This window comes from Myotis brandtii, unplaced genomic scaffold, assembly GCF_000412655.1.
Source record: "Myotis brandtii unplaced genomic scaffold, ASM41265v1 scaffold103, whole genome shotgun sequence".
NCBI lineage: Eukaryota > Metazoa > Chordata > Mammalia > Chiroptera > Vespertilionidae > Myotis > Myotis brandtii.
The window spans coordinates 3,469,264-3,481,649 of record NW_005353460.1 but is presented as its reverse complement, the minus strand read 5'-3'; positions in this window follow the sequence as shown (position 1 = coordinate 3,481,649).

Genomic DNA, 12,386 nt, shown 5'->3' with positions numbered 1-12,386 from the left:
ATAAAAAAAAAGAAAAAAAATTGCATGAAAAAAATATCTGTATGATTGCTTACTTTTTAAGGAAAGCTTTCCTAGCTTACCTAAGCTTCAAAGGGCTTAGTGACCCACCAAGGTCAGCAGCCACAGCTCTAAGAAGAGAGCCAAGCCCTGCCTCTGCCTCCAGCAATGCCTTGAACATACACCCCAAGTGCTGTTCAGAGGTTTAGTTCTAAACTTTTAGTCATCTAGTTTCCATCAAAATTTATCTTATATGTGGTTAAGGGATGCTGGGAAGGGGAAAGGGGGAATATGAAGTTTTACAAACATTTGAATGGAACAGTATAAGGCTATTTTCGTAAGAAAAAAGATTAAAATGGAATATACCAAAAAAGAAAAACTAGCTTTGACAAGTCTGGAAAATTATGCTTTTCCTCATCCTCAAAATTTATATTAAAAATATTTTTATGTTGCTTTTACTATTAAAGAGTGATAATATGAATGCTAAGCATGACATTTTGATTCTCCTTCTGTGACTTCTGGAAGCTTCGAACAACATTTAATATTCAACATTTTTAAAAATATGTTTTTATTGATTTCAGAAAGAGGGAGGGAGAGGAAGAGAGAGAGAGAGAGAGAGAGATGTTGATGAGAGAGAAACATTGATTGATTCTCCCCCACAGCCTCCCAATAGAGATTGAGCCTGCAGCTCAGACATGTGTCCTGACCAGAAATCTAACTGTGACCTCCTGGTTCATGGGACAAAACTCAACCACTGAGCTACACCAGTCAGGCAATACTAAACTTTTAGTGCAGTAACTCTATTAGCCTACATGTATTTATTTTTCTCCTCTTCATTTATAATTTTCATTATTTTATGATGGTTACAGTTTCTACACTTTCATTGTAAGTCATATTGGATTCTCTTTGAAAGCAGACTTTTCAGACAAATTTGATGAATTACTCCTTCTTGATGTATTGATTCTTATGAAGATGGCAAGAGTGCCCTGCCACTGAGAGCCCATGACTGCTGTGCATCGTCACAACCTGCCTGGCCCAGTGCACCTCCTCAGACAAGAGTCCCAGCCTGAAGACAGAAATTGGGAGGACAATGGAAAGGAGGATCTACGAACCTGTTTGCTTTAACTGTGTTCCCATTTGAACCATGTTCCCTTATAAAAACTGGCATGATACTAGTTCTCAATGTCTTGAAAAATCTTGAAAATGCCTTGAAAAACTGCACTTGGTATGAGGACCACTTATCCAAGCCAGACCCATGTCTGGACCGAGCCCACGCAATTCAGTGAGGAATCCTTGAACTCAATTTGGCTCTCCAGCTTTTGACCTGTCATGTGTCCACTGGTGAGAACCATATATTCTTCAAGCAAGAAATTAGAAAAAGGCCTCTGAGGAGATCCAGGTCCCACAACGATGGCTCATCTCAGGCTAAGTTAAAAGTGTTGGCAGTTCTAGTCGCTGTTTTTAACACAGTTCTTCCTCTTTGTTTGGGAAAATAAAACAATAGTTATAAATATTTGCATTTGAAACCAAAACATTTTGACAACAATTGCAGCTGCTCAATGATTTATGAAACTTGTGAAATCAAATAGAGAAAGATAGAAGGCAAACAAGTCGCTGCTGAGAAGGAAGGTCTCCCTGACATGGATGTAGATGATGCTGGTTTCCTAGACTGTAATTATATAGTCATACTTCTTCAGGGAGTTTGGTTTAAAAATATGAAGCACTTAATTACCATTTGATTATTAGCATTTTGCTGTCATTAATTACCTATTTAGGAGACAAATTACCTAGTTAGGAGAGATATATGTCAAATTAAACTATTAGAGGGATCATGTACTCTATGAATTTCTGTCAAAAGCCAGATCCATGATAAAAACACAACCCTGGGACTCAGGAGGAACTATCTCAGTAATGCTTGTTTTCCAAAATACATAGGTAATTCTCAAATAATTAAATGTGCTAATCAACAATAAAACACCTCTTTTTGGTAGGTTTTAACATTATTAGTCAAAGTATACAGGTAATTGGGTACCCTCTGTTCAACACTGACTCTCCATCCAGTGGACTTAAACATTTTGAGAACAATTGCAGCTGCTAAATAATTTGTAAACGGGGAATCATGCACTTATGTCTTCCCGAGGAACTTGCTCCTCCGTCGGAAATAAGTCTATCAGGACAGAAATGGCAAGCATACTTCAGAGTTATTAGACTTGAGTTTGAGTATCTTCTTTGATTCTTATTAAATAAGTGGCCCGGCCAAGTTAATTAATTTCTCTGAGTCTGTTTTCTCACATATAGAATAGAAAAAAAAATAATATCTGCCCCATGGTAATGCTGTAAGTATTTAATGAGATCATTTAAGCAAAGAACCTGGCAGCTTAATAGAGCTGGGTAAATAGTAACTAATTGCTGTAAGGATTTTGAAAGAGCTTTGAAATGATTGACCTCAACTTATATTTATTGAGTCTGCCACACACAGGGACTTACACAGAAATAAGTTTGTCCACACACCCCTTCCAGCTAAAGGGTGGGTGTCCAACTCTGGGCCACAGAAACAGGGGTGGATCTACAAACCCAGGAGGGAGGAAATCTGGCAGTGAAGGAGGAATACCTTAGAAAAGAAACTGCCCCCAAAAGAGAAGGAAAGATGGGAGTGGAAGAAACTCACACCGCTCAGTCTAGCACAGTAGGCACCAGGGTATTCCAGGAGAGGAGTAGGACAGGACCCCAGCAGTGCCTCAGAAGCCGGGGCAAGGAAGAGCAGCAATGCTCAGAGAGAATCAGAGTTGCAAACCAACCTAGAAAAGGCCCCAGGTGGGCCATGGACCTGGTGTGCCCTGCCTACCCAAAGATGTGAAACTACCAGTATGGCCAGGAGCTGTGACAGAGCAGGGACTATAAGGATGGCCTGCTGCCCAGCGTGTGTGTGTGCGTGCGCGCGCATGTGCTAGCTGTCCAGTAAGAAGACAAAGAAAAAGGGAGCCTGCTTACCCAGAGCAGCAAATATAGGCTGGACTTTAATATAACAGTAATAGAGAGGTAACAGTGAAGGTTAAACAACAACAAAAAAATTTACAAAGAATGACTAGCTACAAGGGCCCTGTTGATGAAACCCCAGCCCATCCTGTTTGGCTTCTGTGGGAGTTAAAAGCATCCAGTCCCCATCCTGGTAACTGAGGAGCTGAAAGCGAGCCCTTGCCGTGAAGAAGGTATCCGCCAAGAATTACTGAATCCATTCTTCTTCCTCAGGTTGGTGGCCCAGAAAATGCTTTTGATAAACAGATGATGAATAAAAGTGCAAGATGATCTGTGATGTGGGTCACTTAGGCTGTCAATCAAATCAAGGTGAAGGAGAAATCATCTTGGGCTGCTGAGGTCCAAGATGAGCTTCATTTCAAACTGAGTCCTGAAAATGAGTGACATTAAGATTCTTCTTTTAAAAAGTTAGACATGAAAGCATGAGCAAAAAGGTAAGGGCTAAAACATACTTGCCATATTCAGAAGTCAGCAATGGTGCTTGCTATTAGAGCCAGGCTTATACGCTGGAAAGGTGGGGATAGCTCTGAAATACAGTCTGGGCAATTGAACCAAAACCAGAGAAGTATGCAAATATTGACTTCAACTGCCCCCAAAACTCTATTATTCACAAGAAAATTTTCTAAATATATTATTTTTTTCAAAGTGGTGATATTTTCAAAATCACCAAATACTGATTGTAAAAAATGAAAAGAAGAAAATAATAGTTGTTAAAATCTATTTCTATTAAGATTACCATTGCAGGTTCCTCCCTAAAGGCTGTCAGTACACAGAGAAAGATACTGTTAGTGTTTAGTATCTGTTGCGGTCACCTTGGCGTAATAAAGTGAGCACAGACTTTAATGGCAATTTAATTAGATTTGCCATGGGGGAGATGCCACACAGGAGACTCAGTGGTCCTATATTTAGAAACGTGTATGATGACACAAATAAATAAAAACACAAAAAATAAGACACAGTGAAGATCATGGCAGTTATTTCTTTTTCTTTTCTCCCTGCAGTTTAAACACACTTTTGGTTGTTCTCCTGTAGTGTAAGTGTCTAAATACTGTACCTTTAAACAAATTTTTATATGTTTTTATTGATTTCAGCGAGAATGGAGAGGGAGAGATAGAAATATCAATGATAAGAGATAATTATTGATCGGCTACCTCCTGCACACCCCACACTGGGGATTGAGCCCACAACCCTGGCATGTGCCCTGACTGGGAATGGAACCATGATCTCCTAGTTCATAGGTCGACACTCAACCTCTGAGCCATACCACCGGGCAGTACTGTATCTTTAACGCTTATGGAGATTGATGGCATATGGAGAGGAGGACATATGCCCTGTTTTATATTTTATGAGCAGGTGGCATATTTCTAACCAACATTTTCAATCAACTTGACTTTTTTGTTGAATGAGAAGAGAAGGCAGTTTATCTCTATGATGAAAAATATGTATAGAAGTTCCACCAGAAACTCAAGACATAGCAGATGGTTTCAATGACCAATAGAGCCAATGATAAAGAATATACACTGAGTGTCCAGATTATTATGACCACCTGACATTTGGAGGCAAATTAGCTATAATTTTGCACTGAAGTTGCTAGAGGGCCAGACCATTATAAATAGGGAAGCAGGTTGTTTACCACTGCAGTAGAAGTGATTTTTTCTGAAGATATGGGTAAACAACGCGATTTAACAGCCTTTGAACATGGGATATATATATATATATAATTTCCCTTTACTGAAAACTCAAGAGACATAAGCATTTTCCTTTTCCTTTACTTGTTGCCATAGAAAGAAGTGAAAACCTTCTTTAAGTGAGGCAGGGATAAAGGAGAGCATGTGGAAGGAATATTTTCTGAGTCATTTTTATAGTTCTCACATAAAAATATGTCTACACACTTGGCAAGCGTGTCTGCACCTGCAGTGGGAGTGAAGCACCAACTTAGAGCATCCAGGTGGTTTCTGTAGGACTGAGTCATGCCGGCGCCTAAATCCAGCAGGTGGCAAAGCTCTGGTTGGAAGATCCTGCAAAGTTGTTGACTCCTCTTGAGCACTCTGGAAGAAGACACATGGATTCTGAAGTGATAGCTTACGTATTCCACTGGGAATCTTCCAGAAAAGTTAGGCAGAACTAGGAACTGCCCACACATAAGGTAAAGGTTTTCTTAAAATCGCTTTTTAAAAAAGCTTTAAAAGTACAGAGAGTTCTCAACACTTCCATGCACTGAGAAAATGGCCCTGACTTGGTAGCTCAGTCCCAAGAAAATCAAATTTAGTAACAGTTCAATAAGCCCAGTGAGTCTGTTACCAGGCCCTAAGCTAAATGCTGAAGCTGTGCTTCTCCTGGGTGCTCTGTGGACCACCTTTATGAGAATTGGGGGTGGACAGTGCTGTCTATAACACAAGCTCCTGGGTCCACCCAAGTCTACAAATAATGATCTCTTAAGAATGGGAAAAGAATTTTTTATCTGCATTTAGCAACCCTTCCCCCTGGTGATTCTCATATATGTAAAGCTAGAGAAAACTCCAGGAGAAATCTGGAAATTCAATAAAAAGAAATAGGAGAGAATATCAAGGTGTCCTGTTCTCAGGATTTCAGTGACCTTTTCTTGGAAGGACAAAGAAATGTCCACTTTGATTATTACAGTTTTTACTGAGTTAGCTCTCTAAGTTGATCAGAAGTGGTGACAGAATAAGAAGGGCATGGATCACTGACTCATTGCCAACATTTTAAAGAACTTACTACAAGCTGGGCACTGCTCTAAATCCTCTCCATGTATTATCTCATTTTTTATTCTTACAGCAACCTTATCTGTTAAGTACAGAAGATCCCCCCCCTTACACATGGTTTTGCCTCCCATGGTTATAGTTACCTGCAGTCCTAAAATATTAAACGGAAAATTATAAAAATAAACAATTCATAAGTTGTAAATTGAATGTTGTTCTGAGTAACATGATGAAACCTTGCTCTATCCCACTTCATTCTGCCTTGGATTTTAATCACCCCTTTATCCAGTGTATCCACACTAGATAGGTTACCAGCCCTTTAGTCACTTTGCCATCTCAGCTACCTAATAGACTGTATATAGTAGTGCTTGTGTTCAAGTAATCCTCATTTTACTTAATAATGTCTCATTCACCTCACTTCATCTCATCACATAGGCACTTTATCATCTCCCATCACCACAAGAAGAAGGGTGAGTATAGTACAATAAGATTGATCGAGAGAGATCACATTCACATAATTTGTATTAGAGTATATTACTATAATTATTAGATTTTATTATTAGTTGTTGTTAATCTCTTACTGTGCCTACATGACAAACTAAACTTCATTATAGCATAGGAAAAATATAGTATATATAGGGCTCAGTGCTATTCTTGGTTTCATGTCCACTGGGGGTCTTGAAACATACCACCCATAGGTAAGAGGAGGACTCTTGTAGATGCTTTTATTATATTCAATTTACAGATAGGAAATTAGATGAAATTAGATTACTAGTCAGTTCTTGTCCCATGTAAGGGGCGGTCAGGAAGAAGACAAATCAGGGAGGAAGCAAAAGACCTTTGTGCCTTGTCCAAACCAATATGTCTAGCTAATTTCATTCTGAGTAGAGAAATTAATGAAATGGGAAAATTGAACTGGAACATGCGATGTTCCTTTGGGCAGGATGATCCCCGGATTCTTGTCCAGGTGGAGTCAAAGAATGAGACCACGGATGAAAGGTGGTATAGTAAAAGGTGAAAATTTACTGAGAAACAAGCACAGACTACCATGTGGGGAGGGGGAAAGAGTCTCACTAAGTCCCTTTTCCCCACAGTTTATAAAGGCTGCAGTTCTTTATGCCTTGACATCCCCTCTGATTGGTTACTATCACCTCTGATTTGTTCACTATAGCAACTCCAGTGCTCAAACTTCACATGAGGTACATGAGGTTCTCCTCTTCTTCTCCCTTATTGTTTTCCTATTCCCTTTGGGTTTTCCTCTTCCCTCTCTGAATGAGGAACTTCCTTCTCTTTATTCTGTAAATGTATATTTTCTGCAGCTCCCAGCTCCCTTATTCTATGGAAATGTACCTTCTGCAGCTCTGTAGCCCTGTGCTTCTTCCATGGACCCCTTAATTCCTAAGATTTCCTAAACCTGCCTATTTCACCCCTAAAACTCCTTTAATTAACAATACAAACTTTAAAAAATATATTTTTAAAAAGAAATCAGAGTGCCCTTCAAGTTCTAGAAACAACGGTAACTCCATCCAAATCTAATAAAGAGCTAATATTCTCTGACTGTTTTTCTTTAATTTTTATGTATTTAGGAATGTGAGTTACTGGAAGGTGGTTAAGCTGCTTTTAGTTACTGGTGTCTGTGTATAGAATAAAACACCAGAACAGTTCCATAAAATCCATGACACTACTCTCCATGGATTTATTAAAAAGACCCCCAGAGAAGAGAATTATAAAATTTGATCAAGTCAGCAGTTCCAGCTGTGTAATTGATATCCATTATTTTCTATTGACTGCTGTGCAGAACTTCAATTTCTGTAGCATAAACAGAATTCCCATTTCTTTTGCAAGGAGACTGCCATGGGGTATAGCTGAAAATAAGCTTCATCAGTAAAATCATTTCATAAATTCCTAGAGACTTTCGGGAAAACTCCTCAGAGAATGGTTTCCTATAAAAGTACTTCTTCTCTGTAAATCATTTTTATATTTTACATCATTACATTTGTTCTACATGATTCTTTTCAATGTATAACATATAACATGGACAGAATACAAACCTCAAGAAGAATCAGGGAGCAGCTAAAAATAATGTTGGAAAATATCCAAGGCTCTTCTTTTTTCCTTCTTCTGTTCTTTAGATTCATGGAAGTAAGAAGATACTTTACTTTGAAAAAAAAAAAGCCACCCCCCTTCCCCTGCAAGAAACAATAATACAAAGATCAGGCTTCATCAAGGCTCTTCTTTTTTCCTTCTTCTGTTCTTTAGATTCATGGAAGTAAGAAGATACTTTACTTTGAAAAAAAAAAAAGCCACCCCCCTTCCCCTGCAAGAAACAATAATACAAAGATCCCAGGCTTCATAATTAGTATTGCTTCTATAACTCTAAAACATAATTTCGCGTTTTATCTTGGAAGTGAAGGGGAGCAGCATATGTCACTCTAGCATCTACCTCTTTGGCATAAGGATTACTACTATTTTGAGTTGATTAACTTAAGAAAGAGCAGATATAAGAAAAGCTCTGAAAGCAATAGTAGAAGTTACTCTTTTGTGAGTAAAATTTACATTTACAAAAGAAATCTCATTTGTAAGGGCCCCTCTTCACCAGTAAGAGAATGATTGTATTATTAGAGAATCTTATCCAGGGAAAATACACTGACTTAAATCTATGTAACTAAGTTTGTCATTGTTTACCATGCTTTTCCTGGTGATCTCCCATGAGTGTCCCTCTCCCCACCACTTCTCATTCCTCACCCCAGCCATACTTTTCTTACTTTTGCCTTTAGCTAAAGATGGTATTTAAGGTGGTGTCTTAGGTCACCTAAGAGGGTTACTAATTTTCCCTCATTACCTTTCATGTGTACAGAGGGTATACATGTTGTTTGGTTCAGGTAGGCAAATTATGCTCAGAGACTGAGATTATCTGTAGGGAGCAGCTAGAGGGTCAAGCCTTGGATTGACCTGTGGCAGGGCCACAAACAAGTCCCAGTTTGGAGGGCAGAGCCCTCTTAGTATAATTAAGTTTAACCTTATAGTCCTCCCTTGCTCCTTCCTAGGTAGCTAATGGGCTGTGGGAGGTGCAGCAAGTGCTGCCAAAACAAGGTGAAACTCACAAGAACATTGTAAACATGTTGACCACTATCCTTGTTTTGATCTCACTATAAAATAAGCCTCGGCTTGCAGCCCATCCAGGCATGGGAGATCCACAAAGCCCCAGCTGTATTCTCTTGTCTGTCTTTTCTTTAATCCTTCATTGCCCCTCCTCAGGCTCACCGACCCCTTGGCTGTGCTGGCAAGGCACATGTGGTGCCCAATGTGGGGCCCGGGTACAGGGACACTACAATTGCAAGGTGAAAGGACACTCCAGTGAAGCATGTTCAGAAAGCAAAAAGGGAGGTAAGGAGTGCAGTTTAGTTATAGCCAGACATAAAACATGGGAAATTAAGACTGTCCAAATCTGAGGACTATAAATAAAAAATAGACCTTCCAGAAGGAAATCCGACAGCACCAGCCTCGCATTGACAACATCTTTGCATCGACGGCATCTTCGAGAGGAGCCAGAGCATCATCACCGACAGCAGCAGCCTGAATGTCGAGACCATCCCACAGAGGCTTGCTGACCTGCAGCAGCTGTGGGGCCTCCTCATTGATGAGAGGGAGAAGCAGCACCAGTGCTGGAGGAGGTACAGGGGACCCAGAGAATCTCCTTGTGTCCCTTCATTCAAAAGACTGAGAGTTGCCCCGATGATAGTGATGCAGAAGAAGAAAATGAAGGCTACGCAGAGGACCAAGCTGCTGACTAGCTTTGGTGAGCTGCCAGTTTTCTGTAAAGTCTTGCGTGGCCAAATCTGAGGACTCTGAGTAGATAGCTTTCATTTTGTAGCTGAAACTTTCATTTTGTAGCTGAAAGTGTTAACATGTCTGTAGTTTGGTTTCTCTCTTATTGCTTTGTTGCATTGGCATTGTTTTGTTATTGTTTTCTGTAGTTTGGTTTTTGCATTAGCATTATTTTGTTATTGTTTTATTATAGTAGCTTAAAAACAAAAAAAAGGGGAGACATAGGGAGCAGCTATAGGGTCAAGTCTTAGATTGATCTGTGGCAGGGCCACAAACAAGTCCCAGCTTGGAGGGCAGAGCCCTCTTAGCATAATTAAGCTTAACCTTATAGCCCTCCATAATTCCGTCCTAGGTAGCTAATGGGCTGTGGGAGGTGGAGCAAGTGCTGCCCAAACAAGGTGAAACTCACAAGAACATTGTAAACATGTTGACCACTATCCTTGTTTTGATCTTACTATAAAATAAAGCCTTGGCTTGCAGGCTGGGTCTTTTTGTATCCTCATCCAGGCATGAGAGATCCTCAAAGCCCCAGATGTATTCTCTTATCTGTCTTTTCTTTAATCCTTCATCACCCCTCCTCAAGATCACCAAACCCTTGGCTGTGCTGGCACAGCACAATTATCTTTGTCAATAATTTATTTATTTAACAGTTTCACTGTGGGAATGATAGCAATTTCAAAAGTCAGTCACATATAGGATAATGTTTCTTAATAAGCCAATAAAGAAATAACATACTCCAAACCGATGATAAATTAATTTTACTAATGTTCTAGGCAAGGGGTAGATGCAAGATCTAAGATCTAAATTTAGTTTGGGACATACCTTTCTATGAATTGGCTCTTGAGAGTCCGCTGAATCAACCAAGAGCTGAAGTCTAGCTGTCAGCATGAAATTCAAGTTCCTTCTTACTAGAGCACGTTGCTAGTGAACCAAGGCACTGGCATTCATGGCCTAGATAATCTTCATGGGGCCAATGCATGTTTTTCACCACTGCTGGTAGATAAAGAGTTGCTTTAACCAGGTAAAAGTTAGTGCCCCACGGTCTTTGGAAAGCTATTTAGATCAGCAGAGTTGCCTTGCCCAGACGGAACTCTTTTGGATATTCCTCACAAACTCTCAGTATTTATAGTCAAAGTGTCCCCTAAGCATAGTTGCTTCTCCACATGTTCTTATCAGTAAGCCCCCAGGTGTGCCCCTCCCAGATGAGCTACTGAGTTTTTATTGTAACCACAGATGTCAGTGACAACATTGTGACACAACAACTTCACTTTTATATCAAAACAACTGTACTTATAAAATTAATGTTTAGTCATAAACAAGTGGATTTGAAATCAAACAACCCATGGGCATAAACTTCTGTTTGTTTTCCTCTTATTAATTTCTCTTTTATTATAGGGGTCCCCAGTCAAGAACTCAGAAAGGTAGAAGGAAATTATTTTTCCTCCCAACAGAAGGAAAGTGAGTAAAAATCTCCCTGATAATACTTGTAATACTCAAGAAACACATTCTAGTACAACCTGCCCTTCCCCATGTTAATCCATTTCAAAGTACAGTCACTGTGGTACAAACGAAAGGCTTCAAGCTTCAAAGAGGTAACAATAGGTTTTATGAATCCCTCTGGGTCACCAAGATTAGTTAACCCCAGCTGTGACCTATAACCCTTTGTGTCCTTATATTTGCATTTCTATGGCTTTATATTGAAAGTTTTATTAGGCAGAATAGAAGATGCTTCAGTCCGCCATTCAGATCCTTTGTGCTCTTATTTTTCTTCTGAAGCCATTTGCCTAGTGTACTAGTAATTTTAGTTTCCTGAAAGTGTTAGTGGAACTACTTCTGTAAAGCTTCTTTTTTGGGGGGGTGGGCGGGGGACAGGGAATGTTTGAAGTCAGCACAGAGTAAAATTCAAGTAAAGATATTTTTCAATCCTTTTGACTGATCCTGCTCATGACCACTGTTTCTGCTTGAGCAGAAACTATTACACAGTGATTAGTTTCTGCAGCTAAGTGTCTTCAGCCGCATTGCCCTTTGGGACTGCAGTTGGGTTAGTTGCTGCCAAGTGGATGGGATGAGTTCCCAGGCATGTTAATGTTTGGTTTGTTTGTTTGTTTCTCTTAAAGATGTTGGAGGTGTCTGAAGAGAGCATTTTGGATTCCAGTCATAGAATTCATAAAACCTTGCTCCCAGGTAAAATATAAAATAGGAAGTGGCAACATTTGCCTATGTTTTTGATACTTTCTCGTCTTTTACTTTTTTTTCTCTCTTAAGCTCCTTGCTACTCAATCAATGGTTCTTTTCTCAGAGAACTGCAATCTTGCCTACTCATCCCAGTGGTGCCGATAACCATGTCCTCTGCCACCCTACCTGGCCTTACATCCTCTACCCCATGTGCTCCATCACATTCCTCCATCCCATTTCCTCCCAGTGCAGATGCCCCACCCCAGAGCCCCTGCCTCACATCCTGCCCATCCCACATTACCCACTCAATATACTTACCCCACACATCTTTTCATTTGGCACCACTCCCAGTATGTAAGGTTAAAAGATAAACTGATGCATATTAATTTTTTAATTTTTAGTTAGGCAAAAATCTATGTGAATCAGGCAGCATCCAATTTAGTGGATTGAAAGGAGCTCCAATGAGCTTTACAGAATGAAAAACTTTGATAGGCATAAAGGAACTGGAACAAGGGAGTCACACAGGGTAGGAAAGTAGGTTGGTTATTTCTTTTTTAAAAAATTTTATTTTATTGTTTAAAGTATTACAAATAGTAGTACATATGTCTCCTTTTTTTCCCCCATTGACCT